The sequence below is a fragment of the Rhipicephalus microplus genome, chromosome 2, assembly GCF_043290135.1.
Source record: "Rhipicephalus microplus isolate Deutch F79 chromosome 2, USDA_Rmic, whole genome shotgun sequence".
Classification (NCBI taxonomy): Eukaryota; Metazoa; Arthropoda; class Arachnida; order Ixodida; family Ixodidae; genus Rhipicephalus; species Rhipicephalus microplus.
This window is the reverse complement of record NC_134701.1, coordinates 290,881,629-290,906,154: the sequence shown is the minus strand read 5'-3', so window position 1 is coordinate 290,906,154 and position 24,526 is coordinate 290,881,629. Positions and strand designations below refer to the sequence as shown.

The 24,526-nt window shown below is 43.6% G+C and overlaps 1 long non-coding RNA gene across 1 annotated transcript in view; it reads left to right on the top strand.

The window, feature by feature from the left end:
• Nucleotides 1-24,526, top strand: part of LOC119160077 (uncharacterized) — a 343,900-nt gene that overhangs the window by 111,230 nt on the left and 208,144 nt on the right. The window contains exon 2 of the long non-coding RNA XR_012888404.1: nucleotides 14,501-14,551. This is a non-coding gene — a long non-coding RNA (uncharacterized LOC119160077). The remainder of the gene's footprint in view (nucleotides 1-14,500; nucleotides 14,552-24,526) is intronic.

Below are 24,526 nucleotides of genomic sequence, written 5' to 3'. Positions count from 1 at the left end.
GGAAAAAATAAACATCAAGTGAATGGTAACAGCAATAATAAAAAAAAAAGATGAATCTGATTACACAAAAAAACATGCATTGCTACGCTATCAGAGGCCACATATTTGTGAAACAGCGTCAAGATTATAATTTATTCAAACATTACACTCCAAATAAAAAATTTTCCAATGATGCAGTGAAATCCTCAGTCATGAAGACCTTCTGAGGCAGTGAATTCGGGTCATTAGCTGTTCTGGGAAAATAACCAACCGTCAGTTCGTGCAAATACAGGTGCCAAAAATGTTTACGGTGGGTTATCCTAGCAGAGGCTGGTTGGACTCAACAAGGTACACTTAATACAACTTTTCCTCGCATAATTTTGTACAAAAGCGTTAAATGATTCACCTTTCTTATTTATGTAACAAAGGAATGTTGTGTAATTGCAATAAAATAATATGAACTTCGAGGCCTTGATACTTGTTTAAATGAAATGTATTCGCGTAACGTTGTAATTTTTCAAGAAGCTTAATATTTTTTTCTTGTGAAAGGTTGTTGAAAGGGCCCGCGAACGGGTGGATGACCATGGTACTCCAACCCCAACGCGTGAGCACGGCCCGCAACTGCAACTTCGTAGTTCCTTAGGACCCGAATAAAGTTTGACTGCAATAAAGTTTGAATATAGCTTTCTAATTGTAAAACTATAACACTTTGAAGAATGTAGGGAAAAGCGACGAGATGTTGCTTCCTCGTAACACATAACACAACAGTTTTCTCGAAATTCAGCCCGATATTCCAGCAACAGGTTTCATCTATTGCAGCGATGCACGACCTCTGGCACTTCAGGAAACGCTTCAGGTCGTTTTATAAGTGGTTCGTTGCATGGTAATATTGAATAACACTTTCGGGGGATATTATTTTTGTTTGGAGGTCCAGTTGAGTATATGGTTATGAATTTCAGGTTGGGCTGTGCTATGGGGGTCCTTTTAGCTAGCATTATTTTCTCAGTAACGTGCCTGGCCTCATGCCTTATTTAGGGCATCGTGCAATAAATCGACTCACCCAGTTCACCACGGCCGCCTCTCATGGTCCCACCTTGCCGCAGTTGCCCTCTCCTTTTCCATCGTATAGATTGAAGGAGAGGATGCGAGTCATATCTATATTAGTTCTAAGCAAATTTCGCAGTCCTGAAAAAAAAAAGACAAGCCTGCTTGACAAAACACCGTGTTCCCGAATTTATCATCTCCCGCTTAAACTTGAACGACTAAAAATTCACCACAGGAAATTATTAGCAGCAGGAAACTGAGTCACACTTTATTGTTGTGTTGACATTGCCAACACAGCTGTGTGCAGCCATCCCTTGGCACTATCAGAACTCAAATAAACATCGTAAAAGATATGTTTGGTTGTTTCAGGAATCCGCTCACGATGCGTGTGCAGTGTTAATAATATTAATGCTTCGAATTCTGCGAAATCTTCCCTAAATTGATATTATATAACACAATGGCTTTCTAAATAATAATGACCATATACGTGAGAGACGCATTCATGCTTAGCTTGCATTTCTTACGATCTCCGACTTAACATTTTGAAGGCAGTATACTGTTGCTTTTCTCTGGACGGCCTCCCAGTTTGGCTTATATTCATTTTCGTTTACTCTCCGCTACCCAGATCAGCAAATACGACGGCTGGGAATATCCGTCGAATGTACTTACATGCCTTTCCACAGATCCGTTCACTGGGGAGGTCTGCCCTGTAATCTCTGAACAGCCCTCTGCGTTCCATTCCGCGGAAAGCGCATGGTCGGCCTTGACTCTCAGATTGCAACCAGCCTTGTTTTTTATGTTCTGATTAAACTGGGTGTCTTCGGGGTTCCCCTTGTGGCACCGGCTCCGCTTCCTCCAGTTTTATTCATTCCACTGTGAAGCACGCGCCGCTGCTTATTGCTTTGTCTTATGCAATGCCGGGGTCACGGCCGTCACCGTTGAACGAAATGGATGTATCCCGCCATTCGCTGTGCATTGATTTGTTGGCGGCCTCAACAGGTTCTATATCGACCGCGTGTTTGCACTTTGACGCCGCTGTTGTTATGTCCCCCAATCGGTATTACGGTGGGCCTCAAGCACCGCGTTCATTGTGTGCCGACGAGCGACTCAGTGCGTTACAACACTCGTGCGCACATGACCGCGTTCGTCGACGTGGTGTGGCACGCTCGAAGGAAAAAAAAAAGGTGCCCATTGACTTTCTTCTTACGCGTGTTCGAGTCACATGAACTCTATTTAAAGAGGTATACGTTTACTTTATGAAGAGAGCGTTGAATTGACTCTCTTTTTGAAAGTCACACGTCCCACGATTTTGCTAAACTTGTTCAACATGCCTCTGAAATGAATGCTACACGTGTGACTCTCGCATACGCTCTTAGAAAAAAATGAAGACTCCGATGTCTTCTTTAGAAGAGTTCTGGCTTGCAACGTATATGACCATTTGTAAGGGGCTCGAGTACTCTGCTTAAAGATCACTATACTGTACTGAGAGTCGTGGAACTAACAAGGGAGCTAACGTGCTTCTTTAAATAGCATCATATACGTAGCAAGTTAGGAATACCCGAAAGGAGTCACACATACTCCTTTCTTAAAGTATGTACAAAAATAGAGTCAAACTTCTTACAGAGTGCTGTCGACTAACGTATAGACCTGAAAATAGTTTGCCGAACGATTACTTCGACACGTATCGTGATCCTCCATCGTGTATTCGGGCTTTTTCCATTTATCTTTCTGAAAAGACCGTGCTTTACAAGGCGTGAAATGATGGTTGAATCAGATTTGCTCATTTAATCTAAGTGAATTCGTTTGTTCCCTTTCACTTCTGACTCACTCAAGTTTTTGGTCAGTCACGGGCACCATAAACATATTGCCTGCTATATGTTTATGGTGCTGGCTGAGGATTTTTTTTCTTTTCATACCTCACATGATAGTTGATTCAGATTTGCTCATTTAATCTAAGTGAATTCGTTTGTTCTCTTTCCCTTCTGAGTCACTCAAGCTTTTTGTCAGTCACGGGCACCATAAACATATTGCCTGCTATATGTTTATGGTGCGGGCTGAGGATTTTTTCTTTTCATACCTCACAATAAAAAATGTTCGTCACGGGAACTCAAGTTTCTTTCGCTTTCGTACGAAATGGAAAAGGATCTCTGGTGAGTTATGATTCTTACCAACACTTTTACCCAGTCAGATCTCCCGTTGTTACAAAGCATGTTATTCTTGGAGCAATACTTGAAACACGAAGACAAAAAAATAATAAAAAAGCCTCAAATGACCACCAAATACACCGCTGTTTATTGACAGCAAAAGCTACAAAACAAGAAACTTTCCAAACATGCGCCGACGCATGAAAGAGTGACGTCAGGCATAGCATCAGGAACGATGTGTACTAAAATAAGGATAACAAAGGTTGATATAAGTCAATTGATGTGTCATTGTCACAAGCATACTCCTTCACTCAATTGCTAGGTGGTATTTACGTAGCCATTTGATCCCTGCTCTTTCCAACATTATTAATTTCCGCGAGACGTGGCACACATAAGCATAACTTAACATGCACGGGAAGATCCACACCATCACTTTTTCTCATGCTATTGGCATGCCTCTGCAGGCATTGTCTCGACATTGCCTAAAGAGGCGCTATTATAAAGGCAAATATTGATTTACGTCAGAGTTGAAACTCAATGTATGACAACGTCTAAAACGACAATAATATCAACAGCAGTACCCTACTTACCAAGAAATGAAGGCAAATTCACGAGAACACAAGAGCCGCGAGTAGGAAATTCGCAAATTGATCCCGGTGATATCAGAGTTACCGACTACAATTAACTCTATTAATATAACTAGCTGCCCTAAATAAAGAACTTTCCGTGCATCAAGAGACGCAATAAAATGCTTTTTGTTCGTTTCAATTTGATTCATTGAAAAAAGAACCGCTGGACGTTACTATGGGGAATGGTGCCAATGGTACAAAATTTAAGTTTTCGCCTGCATAGTTAAACTTAACAGGTGCCGCCATCCAGTGGGGCTCAGTTGAATCAAGCACGCCTGCCATCTTGGAGGCAATGGCAAAAAAATTTTCAATGGCCGTTGTTGATGCTGTGGCTACTATCGCTCTGGTGCCACTCGTGTCGGTGGCACTACGAGGTTTCTGGGCCACTACTTCAGCATTCAACATCGACTTAGTATTTGACATTAGTGTGTCATTTTAGCCCCGCCGCGGTGGTCTAGTGGCTAAGGTACTCGGCTGCTGACCCGCAGGTCGCGGGTTTGAATCCCGGCTTCGGCGGCTGCATTTCCGATGGAGGCGGAAATGTTGTAGGCCCGTGTGTTCAGATTTGGGTGCACGTTAAAGAACCCCAGGTGGTCGAAATTTCCGGAGCCCTCCACTACGGCGTCTCTCATAATCATATGGTGGTTTTGGGACGTTAAACCCCACATATCAATCAATCAATTAGTGTGCCATTTTAAATAGCATGTTTTTGATAGTGATGACGGCCGAGGGCCCGTCGCGCCACATTCAAAAACCTGTCTACATTTTTCTTTACTCCCTGAAAATGACCCAAGCCAGGTCATTGCGAGAAGCAAGTCATCGTGCTCTTTTATTGAGAGCTTGCTCATTTTTCTGGGGGATTGTCTCTCGTCGTTGCGTCGGTGTGTACGCTAGTGCTCATTGCTCCCGCTAGAGGCGTAACTGTACTTTTCGTTTCAAGAGCTCTCGCTAGATGGCACGCCGCCGCTCAGGTGACGCTCTCTCCACTCTCGGCGCGTGCTCTAGTCTGGTAGGAGACCACTAGGTGGCCGCGCTTATATATAGCGCTCGCTCTCGGCGTGCTCCCTTTTTGTCGGACATCAATCTGTGCACGTCGATACCGCTACCCACTACGAAACCGCAAAAGCCAAGGTGGTGACGTGGAGGGCTCGCATTGCGGCTGCAGCGCGGGCTCATCTTCAGAACTCTTCTCGAACTTTCCACTACATCCTACAATTCAAGATCCTCTGCCTTTCTACTTTACGGATCACAAAGCCATTATACTAAAAGAAAAACACTCCTCCGAGCTAATGTGATCCGTAAATAAGCTCTTGAACTAAATGTGTATATTGCATCAGTATCTAAGTATCTTTATATATTACATTGATATGTAAATAATAAACATTGTGCATGTAACGTGTATATACAACCACACCACAAGAACTCAAATGTCACATCTTCATATGATCATTGACAATAAGTACAAAGAATTCACGCTTTAGTGGATTTAACTTCTGGAACAAGCTCTTTCATCATCATTCACTTCGTGGATATGCGGGCATTTTTTTTCCTATCTTGTCAATTGCGAAGCGTGTTCTATCTTGAACTCGAGCAGCGAGGTAGAAGAGGAGGTCTGTGATGAACTTAGGTAAAGTACAGGGTTCCTTCCTAACTTGTACCCTGTGCGTTCCTGTTGATACATGAGCCATTACCTGTAGGTACATGTGCCATGGACTCTGACAGAGCGCTGTTCTTCGGCTCCTTGTCTTTGTAGTATGTCTCGTCGAACTTCAATGTTAGCTTTACTCTACCAATCTATTAAACAGTTTTGTTAGTCTACGTGGTTTCGCCTGTACTCCCCTCCTCTTCGTGCCCCTATGCAAGTTACGGGCCTCTGCTGACGGCGATGGTGAAGACACCCAACATCCTCCACTGAAAGACAATAACCGCTGCAGCGACGAAACCCACAATCTTCTGTTCAGCAGCCGCGTACCGTAACCACGACTTCATCTCAGGGAACAAGTAAAATATCTTCGAGAAGAATTCTTGAGAATAAAAGGATGCACTCTTTTTGCCAAAGCTTTCTCCGCTACTCTCAGACGTAAAATACCACACTACGCGGCATAGTAAAGCGGTACAGACTGAAGCGAACTTTGTAATCGGTGCAAAGCCATATATGACTATACGACCAAAGAACACTTAAAACATGCACGCAGCATGTGTCATCATGTTTGTTTAGATCGTGAATATAACTTCCGTTTTATCTGCAGCGTTATTGTGACTGCTTGTGGGACAGTCTCCTGTTGCTCTTTTTTTCTCAGACTTTCTTCGGATGTAGCAGTACACGAGAAAGAAAATACTTATTTATATGTGGGGTTTTACGTCCCAATTATGAAAGATGCAGTAGTGGAGGACTACGGAAAGTTTGACCACCTGGTGTTCTTTAACGTGCACTGAAGTCGTGTAGTACACGGGCCTCTGCCAATTGGCCTCCACCGAAATGGGACCGCCACTTCCAGTATCGAAGCCGTGATTCTCGGGTCAGCAGCCGAGCACCCTAGCCACTGATCCCCTAAAAAGGACAAGAATGAAAATCGAAGAGACAGAAAGTAATGCTGTCCAGACAGGCGACCCGCATTTCTAAAATTGAAATAAAACTGCCAGGGGGTCATTGGAACATTAGAAGAGGCGTCTTCCCCACTGATCACTTTGCAAGCCGAACCAGGAAGTTTTCAGCCGAAGCGTTTCAGGAATCGATTGAATGCGGAATTGAAAGCTCGCGTTCGTTTCTTTCTTGACATTTTCCTCTTGCTGTGCTGTTTTTCTCTCTTCCGCCTGCATCGCGCTAAGATTTACTCACACTTCATTTACCGCCCGCGCATTGACTGTGCACATTGAGCGTACAACTTGAGCCCTAAGACCGGAGGCCCACCACAACATGAAAAACTTTTATAAATAATTTTTACATATTCACTTAAGTCTTCGTATAACTTGGCCGTAATTTTCTGCACACCATGCGTATTCACGTTCGATGTTGTCCTTCTCCGAATGCTTAGGCGTAAAAAAAGACGTGAGAAATTAGTTGATATTAAGAAGACAATATTTCGTTCGTTTTCTGCCATCGCTACTGATGAAACGTAAGGAGCGGCATTCCAGCAGGGAAATTCCCAGAATGTTCCGTGTGTACATAGGAGTGACTGGTTATAGAACAGTTAGCCACGGTATGAACTAAGGAACTCACTGCGTAACCGTCGGTCAGCACCGCTGTAACGAGAGAAAATCGTCCAGTCGTATCTGCACACTTTCTTGCTTGCGTTGATCGGAGGTCTACAGCACGTCGACTGCCAGTGACCTCGCCCTCAAAGGTCGCTTGAGTTAGTTTTCCCGGCGGAGACCGTGCGCCAGCAGATCGCGCTGGGGTGGGGGCGAAAAGCGCCTCGGAGAAGGTGAGCGCGACTGGCGACCGACTGTAGGTGGGTATGCGCTGCTGAGCCAGGTAATCCTCGATATCCCGGGGTCACTGGCCATACCGGGGAGGCGGCGAATACGCAGAGAAGCCCCGCAGCGCAAGGCACCGGTATGGGCAATGGCGGTACAAATGATTGGCTTCGCCGCACAGTGTAAACACAAAGGTCGATGGCAATATATATATATATATATATATATATATATATATATATATATATATATATATATATATATATATATATATATATATATATATATATATATATATATATATATATGTGTGTGTGTGTGTGTGTGTGTACGTGTGAAATTTGTACTTTGGCGTTGTCATGAAGCTATTTAAAGAGCATGCTCTCGCGTAGGCTCGTGTACTATAATATACGACGTAAATGTCATCAAGGAATCAGAGGAGAGACCATTTGTTCCCATAAAATCCTACATTCTCTGTATACTTGAACAACCTAAAAACATAATGAGTAACAAAAAACAGAGCATGCAAAAATTGAAAGAGGGTAACTGGGATAACCAATGGATTAAAGACGCGATCAGAGCGTGGAAATGAGTGTTCAGAGGAAAAAAAAAATTGCAGCATATCCATGGAGTGCATGATGAAAAGTGGGGCGAAGCGTCCGTCCGTGGATCCGTGCGTGCATCCGTCCTTCCGTCTGTGTGTCCATCCGTGTGTCCGTCCCTGCGTTCGTACAGGCATCCGTCCCTGCGCCCATCCAGGCATGCGTCCGTCCATTCATCCTTGCCCCCTTCCGTCCATCCATCCGTCCATCTAGTGAACCCTCCAATTACCGCCATCTCGCACCTTTTCATCATATAGTCAGTATATAGAAGTACCGCCATCCAGCGGACATCACAAAGACTGAACGAGAGGGCACTCGCTCACTTTCTTACGGCCTACGCTTCGTGTCTACCTCTTACCTTTCACCGCCTCTAGTTTATGGCACTGTGGCCCAAACTTTGCTAAACCTTGCTAAAACCAAACAGGTTACGCCAAGCGAGTTTAACGTTGCAACCCTTTCTAGCCAGATAGTGCTCAAAGTGCGTCCTTCTGATACTAATTTTAGTAAGCATCAAATTCGAGGCAAATTTAATAGGAGAATAATTCACCAATACTCGCCTCTGTAAGTTATTTCATAAGAAACAACTACCTCTTTATATATGATTAACGTGCACGCGTTCCCTCCTCAATTGAAAAGGGTGGGCGTGTGCCGCTCCTCTAGTCGGGCCGTGGAGGTGGCGGCTACCTACTACTACTACTACTACTACTACTACTACTACTACTACTACTACTACTACTACTACTACTACTACTACTACATACATCGCGGACGCACGACCCACGGCATAGAAAGCTTAGTCCCTCAAAAAACACGGACACACTCATGCAGCCGAGGATGTCTGAAGATGCGGTCGAGAAGCTCACATCTATGACTTGGTGAGAGGGAAGCGTTGGGCTTGCTGAGGGCAGTGATCTTTCGGCGTTTGGCAGCCGCAGCTCGCACACGAATCAGGAGACACTTTTTTGACCTACGCTATAAAATCGGAACAAGCCTGGCCAACGCCAGGCGATGAGAATAATTTCCGTGTCCAGGTGGGAGCTCTCGGCGACCTTGGGGCAGGAGCTCTGCTGGTCGCCTTTCCCACGCCTTGGGCACCTTCTCCTCTCGCTTCCTGGCTTGGCTGTTCTTTCCCGTGGCTGAGTCTCCCACCTGATGGGTTTTAAATAACGTTCACGCCCACAAGTGCCACAAGCGCGCGTTATCTTCCTCTTCCTGATTCGTTTAACCCGATGGTGTAGTGCACTTTTGAAACGCGCACATTCACATTCCAAGCGTCATTTCGCAAGTTTTGTCTCAGTAAAAAATTTCACCAGTCACCTTCCCGAGGCATTCTTCGCATAACATCAATTTTCATAATATGCGAAAGATTGTTTTGTTTATTTTTTTTTTCACATTGCCAACGTGCACGCCTCAGTGTCACAGAAAAGGGAGCGGATAAATAATTAAAAAAACAAAAAGAACGGAAGCTGATTTCGCGTGAACGAGGAGCGCAAAGCAAAGAGCTTTCAATAGTGGCAAAAGCGACACAGCATCTTTAGAAGAAGCTTAGACAGAATACTGATGACTTGAGAAATGAAAGCACAGTGGCCTGGTATAAACGAAGAAATGCGGCGGGCACAACGTTCTTGCGACTTTTTTTTTTCTTCTCTACAGGTGTCACGTACGAGAACGATTATTTCCTTCGCATTTGACAACATCGCACTCACGCATATCAGTTGCAAGTAAATGTCATGGCGTTCATCATTGAGACATATTATTGCCTGCAGCAGAACAGTGTGGATTTATTTCATTCCGTAAAAGGTCTCGGTGTCTCGAAACACGAAAACCGTCCCAGTGGCGTGACAAGCTCGAATCAAAGGATGAGTGGCTCTTGAGAAGAGGAAAATACACCTAATTTCTGTCTGCCTTTGGGCGACACGGCGCGCACGCAAAGGCCGTGTAACCGTATAGCTCCACTGTAAAGACGCCGCGGCAACAGCCGCCGTTCGAAACAGTTGTGAAAGTGGTATCACGCACATTCGTTCGTCTAGCAGACGTGATCTGTTTGCAATAAATAAGTTTTTAAACAACGTGGCTACAATTTTTCGAGCACGGCAGGGGAGCTATCTCGGCGTAGTATTCGTTAATGTCCAATCGGTCACGCATATTATCTCGTTTATTCGCTGTGAATGGGACGTCACAGTTGCATGCCAGATTCGCGCTAGGAATGCGTTGATTTTCGATGCCTCGTAATGTAAAAGAGGCTGTAAAGAAAAAAATCGTTTATGGTTCACGTTGGCGTCATTGGTTATGAGCGAAAAATTGGTACTCCACGTGGAACTTGGGTGTTCTGCCCCAGAGCGACATCAGGTATTGAAACGGCCTCAGAACAAAACGTATACAGGTGTCAGATGATGGCAGCAGTCACGTTAACACTTGCAATACTGCGTGGTAGTTGCGTGGAATCACATGAGGCGTAACACATGGCAGCTACGCGATAAGTGGGTTGAAAAAAGGCCTATTTATTACAAAGAACTCGGGCCCAATTGGTCAGCGTCATCAGCCATGACATCAAGAAAGTGCGCATCCGCGTATAATTGCTCGTATTGCGTTACTGACGTATGGTGGCCTCTTGGTGTATTAGCAAAATAATGAATTTTGACGTAGTGGACTCACCACAACTGTATACTTGAAGTAAGCGTGCTAGGACATTTGAAAATGTTAAGCACAAGGACGTTCCTTTACTGGTGAAACGGTTACTTACGGCAGCTATGGCTAGCGAATGAGAAGGCGATGCGATGTGGGGGCCCTACTACGTGTACGCCGAGGCGTTGTACTCTTGAAGGTGAAGATCAGGCTCAAACGTCCTCCAACTTTCCTGTCTTTTTTTTTGTAGATATACCGCTTTGTGTTACACATTTGAGAAAACTTTGTTTTGAGCTACTTTGTGCCCAGTTGCTTAACGTGGAATTCCTCTCATGAAATGCCGAGCATGAATCTGTATTTTTCCAAACGTTTTTATTTTAGGGGCAAAGCTCCTTAAGCCATGGGTCGTGCGTCCATGATGTAGTAGTAGTAGTAGTAGTAGTAGTAGTAGTAGTAGTATGAGGAGGAGGAGGAGGTAGCCACCTTCACGGCTGGACTAGAGGAGTTGCCCCCACACACGTGCACCCTTTTCAAATGAGGAGAAAACCCGAGAACATTAATCATATATAAAAAGATAGTTGTTTCTGATGAAATAACCTACAGAGACAAGAATCAATGACTTAATCTCCAGAAAATTTGCCTTGAATTTGATGCTTACTAAAAAAAAACTAGTAACAGAATTACGCATTTTGAGCTCTATCTGACCAGAAATTGTTGCTACGTTAAACTCGCCGTGCGTAACCTCCTTGGTTTTAGCAAAGTTTAGCAGGGGTCTGGCCACAGTGCCATAAACTAGAGGTGGGGAAAGGTGGGAACTACACAAGAAGCGCAGTCTGTAAGAGAGCACGCATGCCGCTCCTCTAGATTATCTGTGCCACCTCTCGTTTATTCATTTGAATGTGCGCTGGATTGCGGTACTTCTATATGAGAAATATTTGATAAAAAGATGCTAGATGGTGGTACTTTGAGTGTTCACTAGATGGACAAACGTACGGGAAGACGCATAGGCGAACGGACAGACAGACAGATGGACGGGCGCATGGACAGATGCATGGACAGATGCATGGACAGATGCATGGACGGGTGCGTGGACGAATGCAGGGATGGATGGACGGACGGATGTATGGACGGATGAATGCATGGACGGACGGATGGATGCACGGATAGACGGACGGATGCATGGGCAGACGGAAGCGCGGATGAACTGACGGATGCTTCGCCCCACTGCTCATCATGTGCTCCGTGGATATGCTGCGATTTTTTCTCGCCCCAGAACCGTACGCATGGGCAATTTCGTCACATGCATGCATGTCGCAGGTCACAGCAGCGAACCTTTACATTGGCGAAACCGATCGGGTGTGGTGATACGTGGTCGCAGTTTCGAACCCGTTTTCAAAGACTGTGGATTCATTGACCCCGGGTTTTCCAAAATGGGATGCAATTCGATGGGCGGGACTCGAAGCCAATCGAGTTCCTTTTCGAGGGTCGTGACGAGGCCGAGACAAAAGCCGAGCGCACCGCTTGTCGAGTGCCACTGGAGGCGATCGAGAGTGACCCGAGCGGGCGCGGTCAAGGGCGAATACGGCACGGGCCCCGCAGGAGGCCCAACCCATGCTGGTCCGCTGTGCATGTTAGGGCCTAGGTTTGACGTGACAGGCCGCAGTGGCCTCCTGATCGCCGGGCAGGCGCGCAAATCTCTGATGGCCGCCCGCGGAATGGGCAGCACCCCTGCGCTGTTTGGGAACGGCCAGGCAAGGGCTGCATACCTTGCACTGCTCCTGCATGTTGTTTATTGTTGTCTTTTCACTTGTTTCTTCTCAGACGCTGTAGCATCACTGGCCGTTCGATATTTATTTTCGCTCATGTCTCTGATCATCGCCACCGTGTCGCACCTCTCGTATGCCCCACTGGCGTAAACCAAGAGAAACAACACGGAAAGACCAACATCTTTCCATGGCGCCCACTTGGTATTTAAAAATGTAGGTTTCATTTTTATTATGTAACACTTCAAATCGTTCTTCAAAATATAATTAAAAAGCCATCATGGGCTCCCATTTCGCGTGATCGCATTGTTCAATTCCGTCTTCTTTGAAACCAGTCGAACGAGAGTCATGATTTAAATAGCGTTCCACATTTAGGGTCAATGAACACAGGTTCACACTACAAAATAAACAGTCATAAACAGAGAAAAGATGAATTCCATATACATAGCTGTCAACCACTCAAATACATGATGCTTGAAATGTTAATCTCAAGGAGGGGCACTTGCAAGGATGTCCCCTCCCCATAGCCTGAAAACAAGGGAGGTCAAGACCCCTTTTTGATTTACGCCAGAGCTCATGAAATATTTCTTAGGCTATTCTTATTCTCTCGTTTTACTCAACAGCGTTTTATTGAACTCTTATTGAGTGTTCTAATTACTGTATTTCAGGATTTCGCTATAAATGTGCAGAGTCTACCTTGCCGTAGATGTTCGTCCTCAAAAAGGGAACCAATAACTTCGCCTAAATGAAAACAGCTAGCTTGTATGAGCTCTAAAAGTGACGAATTTTTATTAAATGACAAGATACTTCATTACAAGAACTAACTGACTATCTCTCCATGTGTTTATTGAGCGACCTAACTTCGCAAAAAAAAAAAAAACGTGGCTCTCTCAAAGTCAAGCGATTTCAGTCAATTTCTCAGACGTATCGGTTTCTTTTCCGGTAAATGTGCCGTATGTACCAATATTGAAGAATATAGTTATTCTCGAATATCCGATTCCAATCCAAGCAACGCTTAGATGTATACTTCTCGTGTACTATGACGAACTTTCGACATTCCCACATCACTGTTTCGTTTTGGACTACCCATCGCAGCATACTGACATATCGCTCGTCTTAAGATAGTCAGAAAATCGGTAAATCGTTCTGGCTAAAAAAAGTCAGGGCTGCGATTATTGAAAACAAAATAAACTATCTCTTTCCCTATCTTGTGCCCCAATTCCAGGTCACAGTGTGTATTCAAATTGAAATGCAAACTGAACTTCAGTTTGGCGCAGATACGGTTTCTTGCAGTTGCGTCTTGTCTGAAAGATATTGCTCTGAATATTATTGAGTACGCAGGCTACCAAATAACTGGAACGTTACATTGCAAACCAAGTAATTGTAAATACGGTTGAAACTTTCAAGAAGTGTTACGTGGCAACCACGTTTTAATGAAGTAATCTTGCCTTGTCAGTGTGCTCGCTGAACTAAATTATGCGAATAACCCGCCGATGGTCAAGTGGCTGAGGCACTCGGCTGCTGACCTGCAGGTCCCAGAAGCAATTCCCGGCCGTAGCGGCCGCATTTTAAACGATAACGTTAGGGAGCTCGTGTTGCAGGAATTCCGTTGTCGGCGTCGGCACCATTGGTTGTGAGCGAAAAATTATCCGTGTTCGAAAAATAGTGAAAGAAGCAAATCAAATAAAGAATAAATTTTCGGTCCTAATGAGGATCGCACCCGGGCCGTTCGCACCGCAAGCAGAGGTCCTACCACAAAGCCACGATGTTTTTGTTTTTCTTTAATGCATGAAATAATCACCCGTAATGGGGAACCATGCACAACATACTTCATCAAAAGTCAGGCAGACACGCACAAGCGTCCAGAAAGGGAAGCCACTCCGGAACGGGGTCATTAAAAGTCTCAACAACACTGCGCACTTGAGCAGCTGCTTCTCGGAAGATGGATCTCGTCGAGCGTGGTGGCTCGGCGTGTCTATCAATCATGCGACGTTTCCATAGTAGGTACAGTCCCAACAACATAAACAGGTCGTATGGAGTCAGTCAGGTTCTTTTTGAAAGGGAGGTACCTAATACCATGAGCTGTGATTTGAAGTTCTTTATTATTGTTCTTTTTAGAATGTTTCAATAATAAAATGCATCATGAAAATGAATGAAACAATGCTCTATCTTCTCAGGTTGGTTGCAGAGTCTACAATTCACTGTCCAGGGCACATATATTGATTTTTTATTCAGCCATGTTTTCACTGGCAGAGTGGAAGTGTGCAGTTTATCAAAGACCAATGTTTTCGCTGCAGGAGATATCCAAGATCTACAGACACGACATGATACATCGTGACCACACAAAAGTGAGTATGGCATTCGATAAACAGGTTCAGGGTAAAGGTTGTTCACAAGTGCGGCAGTCAACTTTTTTCTGTCAATAGTATACAAATTCTCTACACTAAATCTGGCTTTCAAAAAATTTGTTTTATCAACAATTTCTTTGAGGAATACCCACACCAGCAATTCCTTAGCAACGTCCGTTGTAACATGTATAAAAGGAAGGTGGTAACATGGCGATTTTGAAGAACCGATAAAATAAAGGGGTGGCACACATCCTTGAGGTAAAAAAAAATGTAACACTAGTTGTCGCACAAACGAATGCACCATGGTCGAGACCACCCTTTTCAAACGGAAGAAAAAGATTGTCTCTTCTTATGGGTCCCCAGGAAGAGCTCGAAATAAAGCAGGCAAATATCCTATGAAAGGCTTCAATGTGCACACGAGAGCAGTGCAACACCTGCAGAATATAAACAAGCTCTGACGCAAGGAATATATTGCACGCTTTCTCTCTCACGAAAATGGAAAGCTCTTGTTCGTGCCATGTTGCCACCTTTCGGTGGATCGTAGCTATCGCAGTAGTCCAGTGTGGGCAGCTGTTATCGAGAGGCACACCAAGGTACCTCATAGGAGTCGCATTCCAATGGATATTTGAGAATACCGAAGTAGTTTAGGCCCCCATGCCTAGTCAGAACCCTGTGCTTTTATAAAAATTTATGTTGGCGTCAGTGATTTCACAGAAACGTGAAGTAGTGTTGACTGATTCTTTAACGCTGGGTTTATCAACGCAAAAGAAGGCAATGTCATCTGCATACGCTAGAACTTTTACTTTCTCAGCAGCATATTGGTAGACTGTTATGCTAGAATTTAGAAACACACTTAAACATAACGGTTCCACATAAACTGCAAAAAGCAAAGACGAGAGTGTGCATGCATCCCTGACGTACAGATGAATTTAACTTATTACATTGGAAATTGTGCGATCTACAATTAGTCTGGTTGTCCACTTTTTACAACAGAGTGAAATACCATTGTACAGTATGTCCCCCAACTGCAGCTGTCTTAGGAGCCGGAACGTAAAAGCATGCTGTACCTTATCAAATGCTTATTCAAAGTCTCTTTGAAGGAGGGCTACTTGGTCCATGCTACCATCAATGCACTCAAGGACTGACCGTGCAACATGAATGTTTGTCTGTATAGAGCAACCTCGGATTCCACACGTCTGGTGGCCTCCTGCACATTTAGTAATCACTGCTTGTAGCCAATTTGTCAGCAATTTCGCAAATATTTTATACTCAACGTTACATAACAATATAGGCCTATATTCGTTAACTCTCTTTAATGCTTCGGGATCAGTAATTTTGGGGATCAGTGTTGTATGGCCCTGGTAAAAAAAAGGAGGAAGTTAACCACGTTCATAGGCCTCTTTAAAAAGTTGCTTAAGGAAAGGTATAAAAAGTTCCTGAAATGCTATGTGAAATTCACCACTAAGGCCATCTGGGCCAGGAGTTTTGTTCTTCTGCAAAGTTGTTATTGCAAATCTAATTTCTTCTTTGGATATGGGCCCTTCCACAGTGAGTCTGTCATCTTCTTGTAAGTGAGGAACTAGGGCAATGAAGTGGTCAGCTTCTTGCTCAAAATTTTCCTGAAGCTCAGTTGCAGCAAACACACTTTTGTAGTGACCTTCAAACGCGGCTTTTATTTCACATGTCTCTGTGCAAAGAGTACCGTGTGACTGAATTTGCAGTATCTCTTTAGAAAGTGCATCTCTCTTTTCATCCCCAAGGGATTTCTTAGTGGGTTCCTCTTCAGTGAAATGTGTAACATGGGAACGAATCATTGCTGCCCTGTATACATCTGTATCGTGTTTTTGTATGTGTGATCAAATCACATTTATCTCATCTACGTACAATCCCGGCTGTTGACTTTCAAAAACATGGAGTTTATGCAGTAAATCATAAAGATAACGTTTTTCAGCTTTTTTCTTTAAACTATTTCACATGAAATACTATTAATTTGGTACTTAACTTTTTCTTTGAACCTTTCTCATTGAGCGAAGATTGGCAGCTGTCGACACCGTGTTACCTCTCGTACCGATTATTTTACTAGTTTAACAAAACCATCCTCGCGCAACAACTGTACGTTAACCTTCCATGAGTCCCAGTTTAAAGGGGCCTTACAAAATTTTTTAGGACCCCAAGAAATGGTTACTAAGCAATGATCGGATTACTTGCGTCGGGGAAAAACGCTACATAAATGCCATGTAGTGAAAGGAGTCTCCTTAACGCATTTCGTTCGACAGGTTTCACGACGAAAACGAGCCCATTCAGCGATTTGTAGGCGCACATCAGACTACGTCGAAAGAGGCCGGGATTGTGGAGCCATCGCCGCTAAAAACACACAGGAACTTTCAAACAGCTGGAAAAATGGACTACTGTGTGCATCTAGCGGAGAACATATCATGCCTTTCTAGAGGCGTAGAAGTGGCGTTGCGTTCATCAAGCAAACAGCAAACGCTAGATAATCTGCTGCCATCTGTAAGGCATTGTGAGACTCTTTATGGCAGAGGGAAGTGGCCACTCTGCACAGTCACTGCAATACTATAGAGATGTCACGCGTGCGTTTGTGTGAGTGCGCGTGGGTGTGCGTTTGTAACAAAACATATTAAGTATGCACTTAATGGTTGAAGGGTGCACCAGGGGCCGGATTTAGCTATCGCGTTCAACTCTTAAAGGGGTCCTAAACACTTTTAAAGGTAACCATGGAATGAGCTTTTATGGATTCCTAAAGAGCTTGTTGCCTCACAAAATAAATGGTGCAAAAATGTTAAAAATCTGTCGAGTGCGAGTGGAGTTACAAAGATTCGTCGCATGCTGCAATTGCATTCTCTCTTCTCTCGTCCCGACGAAAGTGCTGGAAGCCAAGTAGGGAGGGATAGCGACGCAAAGATAAACGTCACGCGCGCTTTGTGACCTTGAGCCCTTTTTCTCTTTTTTTTTTCTTCGAATGCGCGGCTTCTCAGTGTGGTCGTGTGCACACGCGCAGACAAGTCACGGCCTCCCGTGGAAATCTCTGTAACCACCGAGTGCGCTATGTTCAAATCAGTCAATGGCTGATAGATGGGCTTACTACGAGTGATTTTGGGGCTTATTCCATGATTTGTCGAGAGAAGAAAAAGCAATTTTAGCTGACTTTGACAATTTATTATGAATTCCAGGTGGCATGATGCGCTATATTTGGCTCGCGTGTTGTTGGGAGCCTCTACTATCAATCGGCAGTGCTTTCTGATCAGGCTCAAGAAGTGTTGCAGGGCCTCTTGCAAAGCGAAGCGTAAGAGCGCCCCTGTTTTTCTATGGAGGTGAAGGAAGGAAGGAAGGAAGCACAACAAAAGAGAAGGCAGGGAGGTTAACCAGGAACATGCTCGGTTTACCACCCTACACCGAGGGAATAGAAAAGGGAGTAAAAAGATGAGAGAGAAGAAAGGGAAGAGAAATAGAGGAGAAAATTGTCAGTACATGGGCTGACACGGATGTGGCGGTGGTACCATCTAAATGTCCGCGTGATTTACAGACAAATCACTAACGCTCAGTATGCCTCCTATACATTCAGTCTGACCTATGAAATCTAAGTAAACGGTGTAATGACTGATAACTACAAATTAACGTAAGTAAAATAAAGGCTATCAGGTTCGCAACCATGGTCAACCCAGTGTTATACGACTACACGTTTAACAATATACACATAGAGCATGTCTCTACAATAAAGTATCTTGGTAATCATTTATCATCATGCCTGTCATGAAACGCTCATATAGACGCAGATGTTAGTAAAACATCCAGATCTCTTGGCTTCATTAGGCGAAATTTGCATCTGGCGAATTCTTAGAATGAACTTCTGATCCTAGTACGCTCGAAAATTGAATATGCTTCTTTAATCTGGAATCCACATCAGGCCTACCTCATACAGAAGATGAAGTATGTCCAAAATAAGGCTGCTCGTTTCTTCTAAAAAAAAAAAAAACTACTTGCGCTCATCAAGCATAACCGATATCAAATCTTCACTCAACGTAGCTCCATTAGAAAAGCGCAATATGCTGACACTGTTGTCCTTCTTTTATAAGCTACACTACAATCAGACATCCCACGACACTCAGTTCAATATCAGGGCAGCTCATCATATATTTTCACGACTAGGAAAGCAGTATGAAACTGAACCCATTTTCGCTCGCACTAATCTGTTCTATCACTCGCCACTTCTCATCGCCATTTGTGCATGGAACGTTCTGCCTACTGACATCGCACACATTGTCGATCATGAATCATTTGTTGATCACTTAAAGTCATTCCTAAAACTCTAAACTAATGGTTATCAAGACTTGCGTTCCCCCTCCGATGAAAATATTATTTAATGATAAGTGTATGAATTGTGATTGTTTTTCTTGTTATGATAGCTTTTCGTTAACTACTGTTTAACATTCAAACGTTCTTGTTTCTACTTACTCCTGTTCATATATTTTTTATAGTTTGTTTATTGTTTTTGTCTATCATTTGCCCCAATCGATGTCACCTCCCCCTGCCCTCTTTTATGTAACACCTTCTGTGCTTTTAGGGTATCTGATTAAAAAGAAAAGTCGTATGCAAGGCGTTCACATGGGCCCCTAGTCCCCTGAAAGCACAAGAGGGCTTTAACTGCTTTGTGAGCCGACGAAAGATGGGGGCAGTGCCCCAGCAGCAGGCCTATGTGCTTAAGTTTAGGTGCAAGGCGTTACCATGCTCCGGAGAGTAGGAATTTGCGGCGCCCTCCTTTACGGTATCCGTCGTAATCCTATGGTGGTTTTGTGAAATTAAACCGAAGTTATTACTATTATATTCTAAATAAATTATGCCAATAACTAGAAGCAATGCGAAAAATGACGACAAATAAAAAAACACATGCAAGATAACCATAGCGAAGCCAACAGCTTGTTTATTGAAAATTGATCACTTATAGCTATGCCACCAAAACGGCTTATCGCAAAAAACACCACAAATAATCAGATTGCGAACATGCACATTGCTATACTAGACGATGTATATCAAGAAAATATAACTCCAATAAACTAAGAGACACCACGCTTACACACTTATCTCCTGATTTATTGATAAAATAAGGTTCCATTATTTCTCTTCCTTTTTTGACGTAAAAAAAATGGCAGCATATCCACGGAGTGAATGATTGAGAGTGGGGCGAAGAATTCGTCCATCCATTCGTTCTTGCTTCCGTCCGTCCATGCGTCCGTCAGTGTTACCATCCATGCGTCCATCAGCCCATCTGTACGTGCGTCTGTTCGTGCGTCCGTCCCTGTGTTCATCCATGCAGCCGCCCCTGCGTCCGTTCATGCGTCCATCCATGCATCTGTATATGTGTCCGTTCGTCCATCTATTCAACACTCCAAGTACCACCATCTCGCATCTTTTCATCATATATTCCGATCTAGGTAGATACGCACTGCAGACATGCTCATTAGACACACAAGAGGAAAAAAATTATTATTGTCCAAAATGTGAGTGTTATTATTCTTAAGCGCAACAAAATTGGGCTTCAGTATCCCTCCATGCACATTAAAGAAAGTTGCAATGCCGTTAATGGATGTTGAATAATGATAAAATTCAAAAAAACATCACGAAACTGTCAACGTTTATACACAGGATTTGGCAAAGCATCACATGGAAGATAATAAAACAAATCTTCTACGATGATGGAAAACGCCGTTTCACTGTTTCCATTTGTGACACGAACATCGTTGAGTTCATTCACGAAATCCCAGTTTTTTTGTCTATTCATGGCAACAATTTCATTCGGGGCAGACTGTATGGATGCCTTGGTGAGTGAGAACTAGAAGAAAAATTGGGAATATCACGTGGACCCTCTGACGCCGGCGTTAGTGACGCTGGCACAAAAAAAGGGTTCTATACACTCGCCTTGAAGGCTACTTACTCGCGGCGCTAACACTGCTATGCTCAAGTGCACATATGCATCTCATAAAATAGATGCAAGGGAATGACCACCTCTGTAGCTCAGTTGGTAGAGAATCAGACGCGTTATTCGAAAGTTCGGCGCCTCCCAGTGACAAGGAACCTTTTCGTCTACTTCACTTTCTTCACACTTCTATCATAACTTCTACAAGTGACGACCGCATATACCTTCCCTGCCTTTCATACCTGTTGTTTTTAATTTAAGCACACAGAAGACGCATGCCAGCCGTTTCGCGTGTTATACGTGACTGAGGGCCATCATTTCTTCATTTCAAGGTTCTTTTCCGGCTATGGACAAGCGTGCGCCTGTCGCTCTTTTTTTTTCGTTACTCCGCATTCACCTGCGTAAGCAGTACTCTTTGACACCCCGCTTTTGGTTCATTGTGTGTGTCGTGAAGAAACGTCGTGAAAGATTGTCACAACGTCCACTGAATTACTATAGTCTGATGAAGAGAGTCGACATCCCAATTAATTACAGCAGTTGTTTTGAAGCGAAGCAATATCTGTGAGCTCTGGTTGTCATGTTGACCCCCTGAGAATCGTGCTGATCATGCTCGATTCACGAACACAATTCTACCGTCGTAACATTGAACGCGCGATTCGTAAACATCAAAAACTTGTTTTGCAGATGCAGGCGTTAAACGATTGTAGTAGTTTTCCAGGTACTCCCAAACAGCGTGCTCTGTTTTTTTTTTTTCATAATGAAATTTCCTGCACAAACAAGCCTTCACAGACTTTTCCGATGACTAACGTACCGCTTTTCATAAACAAATAGTGATTTCAGTGAGGGCGAGCCTTCTAGCAAATGACGGAGTCAGCCGCAGGCAAAGAGCGATGACTTCGGAAAAGCCTCCCGTGGTAAAAACGAGCTACACGATGGGCCTGTCACTTGCACGCGCAGTGAATGAGTGATGACTCCATTCCGCGCAACAACCGCGAGTCACCGACAGTTCTAGGGACACCAGAACACAAAGAAACCCCCAAAGAACTGTAATGGCCACTCTACACTGGCTGGCCGCAAGACTTGAAAAGACGGCCCGTGTAGGATTTCTTTGCCTCTTCATGTGGTGCTGTAATTATAATTGTATGTCTGGTCACTCGGAGGTTTCATCTCTTTCATAATAAACGAGTATGGGAGAAGCGACGATGTTAGTATGAAAAACATTTTACTCCTGAAGTGCATTGTCGTGAGAAGAATGTTTGGTTTCTCGAGAGGAGATACTGAAACTTGGCGATTGTAGATGGTGTCCTTGTTCCAATGTGGAAGCGTCGTGCAAGGCGATGCTTTCGTAGCAAGCGTTTGTCAATGCAGGGCAAGCCATAATGTCTTATGACACCAGGGGGCTGTGTGGCGTATTGCACGCTTATAAAGTTAGAGGTCACTTGATTTTAGCTTTTAGATGCACCGAGGTGATAGATGCAAGAGAAGCATTCGTTCACCTTTGCCTGCGCAGTTCATCGTGTCAAACTAGTGAGAGCCAGTACCTGCAATCATTGTCTGAGCTATTCATGCTTGCACATATGTATGCATGCAAATTTTCACTGCTATATGCGCATACGACTGGTAGACCTAAACACAAGCGGTCGCTGTGTAGCAATTGTCACGGCTGCTGGTCCGAAAGAAGCGTGTTTGATCATGGCCGTGTCGAGGCGAAATGCCACAGGCCCGCGGGATGTCAGAGCACGTTAAGGAACACGAGGAGATTGAAGTTATTCGGAGTCCTCCACTACCGCGTCCCCTGTAGGCACTGAGATGCTTCAAGGCATTGTACACCATTAGATCAACCTACGCATACCGTTCGTGTACCTGTGTGTGCATTGCTATCGATATCGGTGCTTCACCTATTTAAAATGCATATGCCGATAATGTGCTCATTTCGCTGAAATTCCGGTGTTGGCGTCATTCGTTGTGAGCGAAAAATTAGAGTTGTGCCTAGGTCCACCTGGGTGGATCAGTGGTTAGGGGGCTCGGCTGCTCCTTCGAATGTCGTGGGTTCGACCCCCGCCGCGGCTGTAGCGTTTTGATGGAGGCGAAACGGTTGAGGTTCATGTACTGTGCGATGTTAGTGCACGATAAAGATGACCAGATGGTTAGCATTTCCGGAGCCCTCCACTACGGCGTCACTCATTTAGATATCGTGGTTTCGGGTCGTAAAAGCACACATAGTAATATTAGAGGTGTGCGTGAAAAAAAAATTGTCGGCGATAAAAAATAAGAAACAATAAAAATTATTTGGTTCCAGGGAGAATCAAACACTGGCTTTTCGCGTGGCAAGCCGGTGTTCTACAACAGAGCTTCACCCGTGTTTAAAACGGCTCAGAAAAGAAAGGGGAAATAAAAAACTAGATGAATGTTCTGTAGTGCGATGAATGCCATTAACTCGTGTACTATGGCGAGGCAGCAACGTAGAGTCTGACTGTGCCTCAATGCCTGGGAATCGTCATATGAGTGGTTGGTTTAAAGGCACACAAACGGCAAAACTCACTGGCACAAATGTTTATCATTATCAACAACAGCATCAACAACGCTTGCAACGACGCAGGTGCACCTGCTACTTTGTGGACACGCAGTGGGTAACTCGCCGTCACATATAAAGAATAACTATGCCGCAGTAGAAACTTCGCACTTTTAACTCAATAAATCAATCAATAGGTCAATCAATCAATCAAAAGAGGGAATCATATTGCAATATAATATAAAGAATGCGTGCAGAAATTTTTGGACCCATAGCCTAAATGACTAGTGAAGGCTCTAATGCATAAATATTTAAAAAAATGGATTAATAGCAGTCTTTTACAAAAAAAAATCAAAGAATTGTGAAAGCATCATACTTAAGCGATTTAGTGATATACAAAAAAAAAAAACAAAAAATAACGGTCACTTGGCACAGCAAACACACATAAGAACAATTATAAGAATGCCTCAAATCTCAATGAAAATGTCTGGTTAGCAACAAAGTACCGTTTGCAGGAAATGTCAACACTTCTAGCGCATTTTATTTCCAGAGGCAAATTGTTTCAAAGCTTTGCATCAGAAAATTGTATGAGTCTTTCACCATAAACGTTTGAACATAAAGAAAGGTTAAGATTACCAATGCTAACGTGTCGCGCATTTAGTGACGGAAGCGTAAAAATGGTGTGGGGAAGGGGCGTGTTTGTGTTTATTTCTTTATTTACTAAAGAGGAAATCTTGTAGCTGCACACGTCTGTAAATGGCAGTATACGCAGTTCCTGAAATAGAGTACTAGAAGGATAACGCAACGGGGACAAAGTAATCAGACGCACAGCTCGTTTTTGTAATCGAATTAGGGGAGTAAGGTATGGCGTATATGTTTGGCCCCACGACTCACAACAATAGCTGAGGTGGCAATGAAATGGGCTGAAATATAATGTCCGCATCAAACTCAAGTCAAAGTATGGACGTGCTCGTATCAGAGTGTAGCAACAAAATGCAACTTTTTGCAAACAGTGTTGATTTGCTCTTTCCAGTTAAGGTTGTCGTCAAGTATAATTTCAAGATATTTAGTTGTTTTATTTATTTATTTATTTATTTATTTATTTATTTATTTATTTATTTATTTACAAAATACTACAGGTTCATTTAAGGGCCCCAGCAGGAGGGGCAAAGATCATAACATTGCACACAGGTGTAAAACAGCAAAAACAAAACGATACATCATATACAAAAGATGCAAAAACATAGGTCATGGTTAAATACGCTCAAGTGCCTCTACAGAGCCGGTTAACGATTGAGGTAGGCAGTTCTAGTCGTTTATGGTTCGAGGAAAGAACCAGTATTTGAAAATGTTTGTTCTGGCGAAATACGGTGTTAATGAATGAGTTTGTCGATGCCGGGTTTGTCTTGTCGTAAGTGGTTTCAGATACAAATCACGGTTTATTGACAGCTTGTTGTTATTTAAAACAAAAAGAAATTTGAGCCTGTGAGTTTTACGACGTTTTTCAAGTGTAGGTATACTGCTTTTTTTC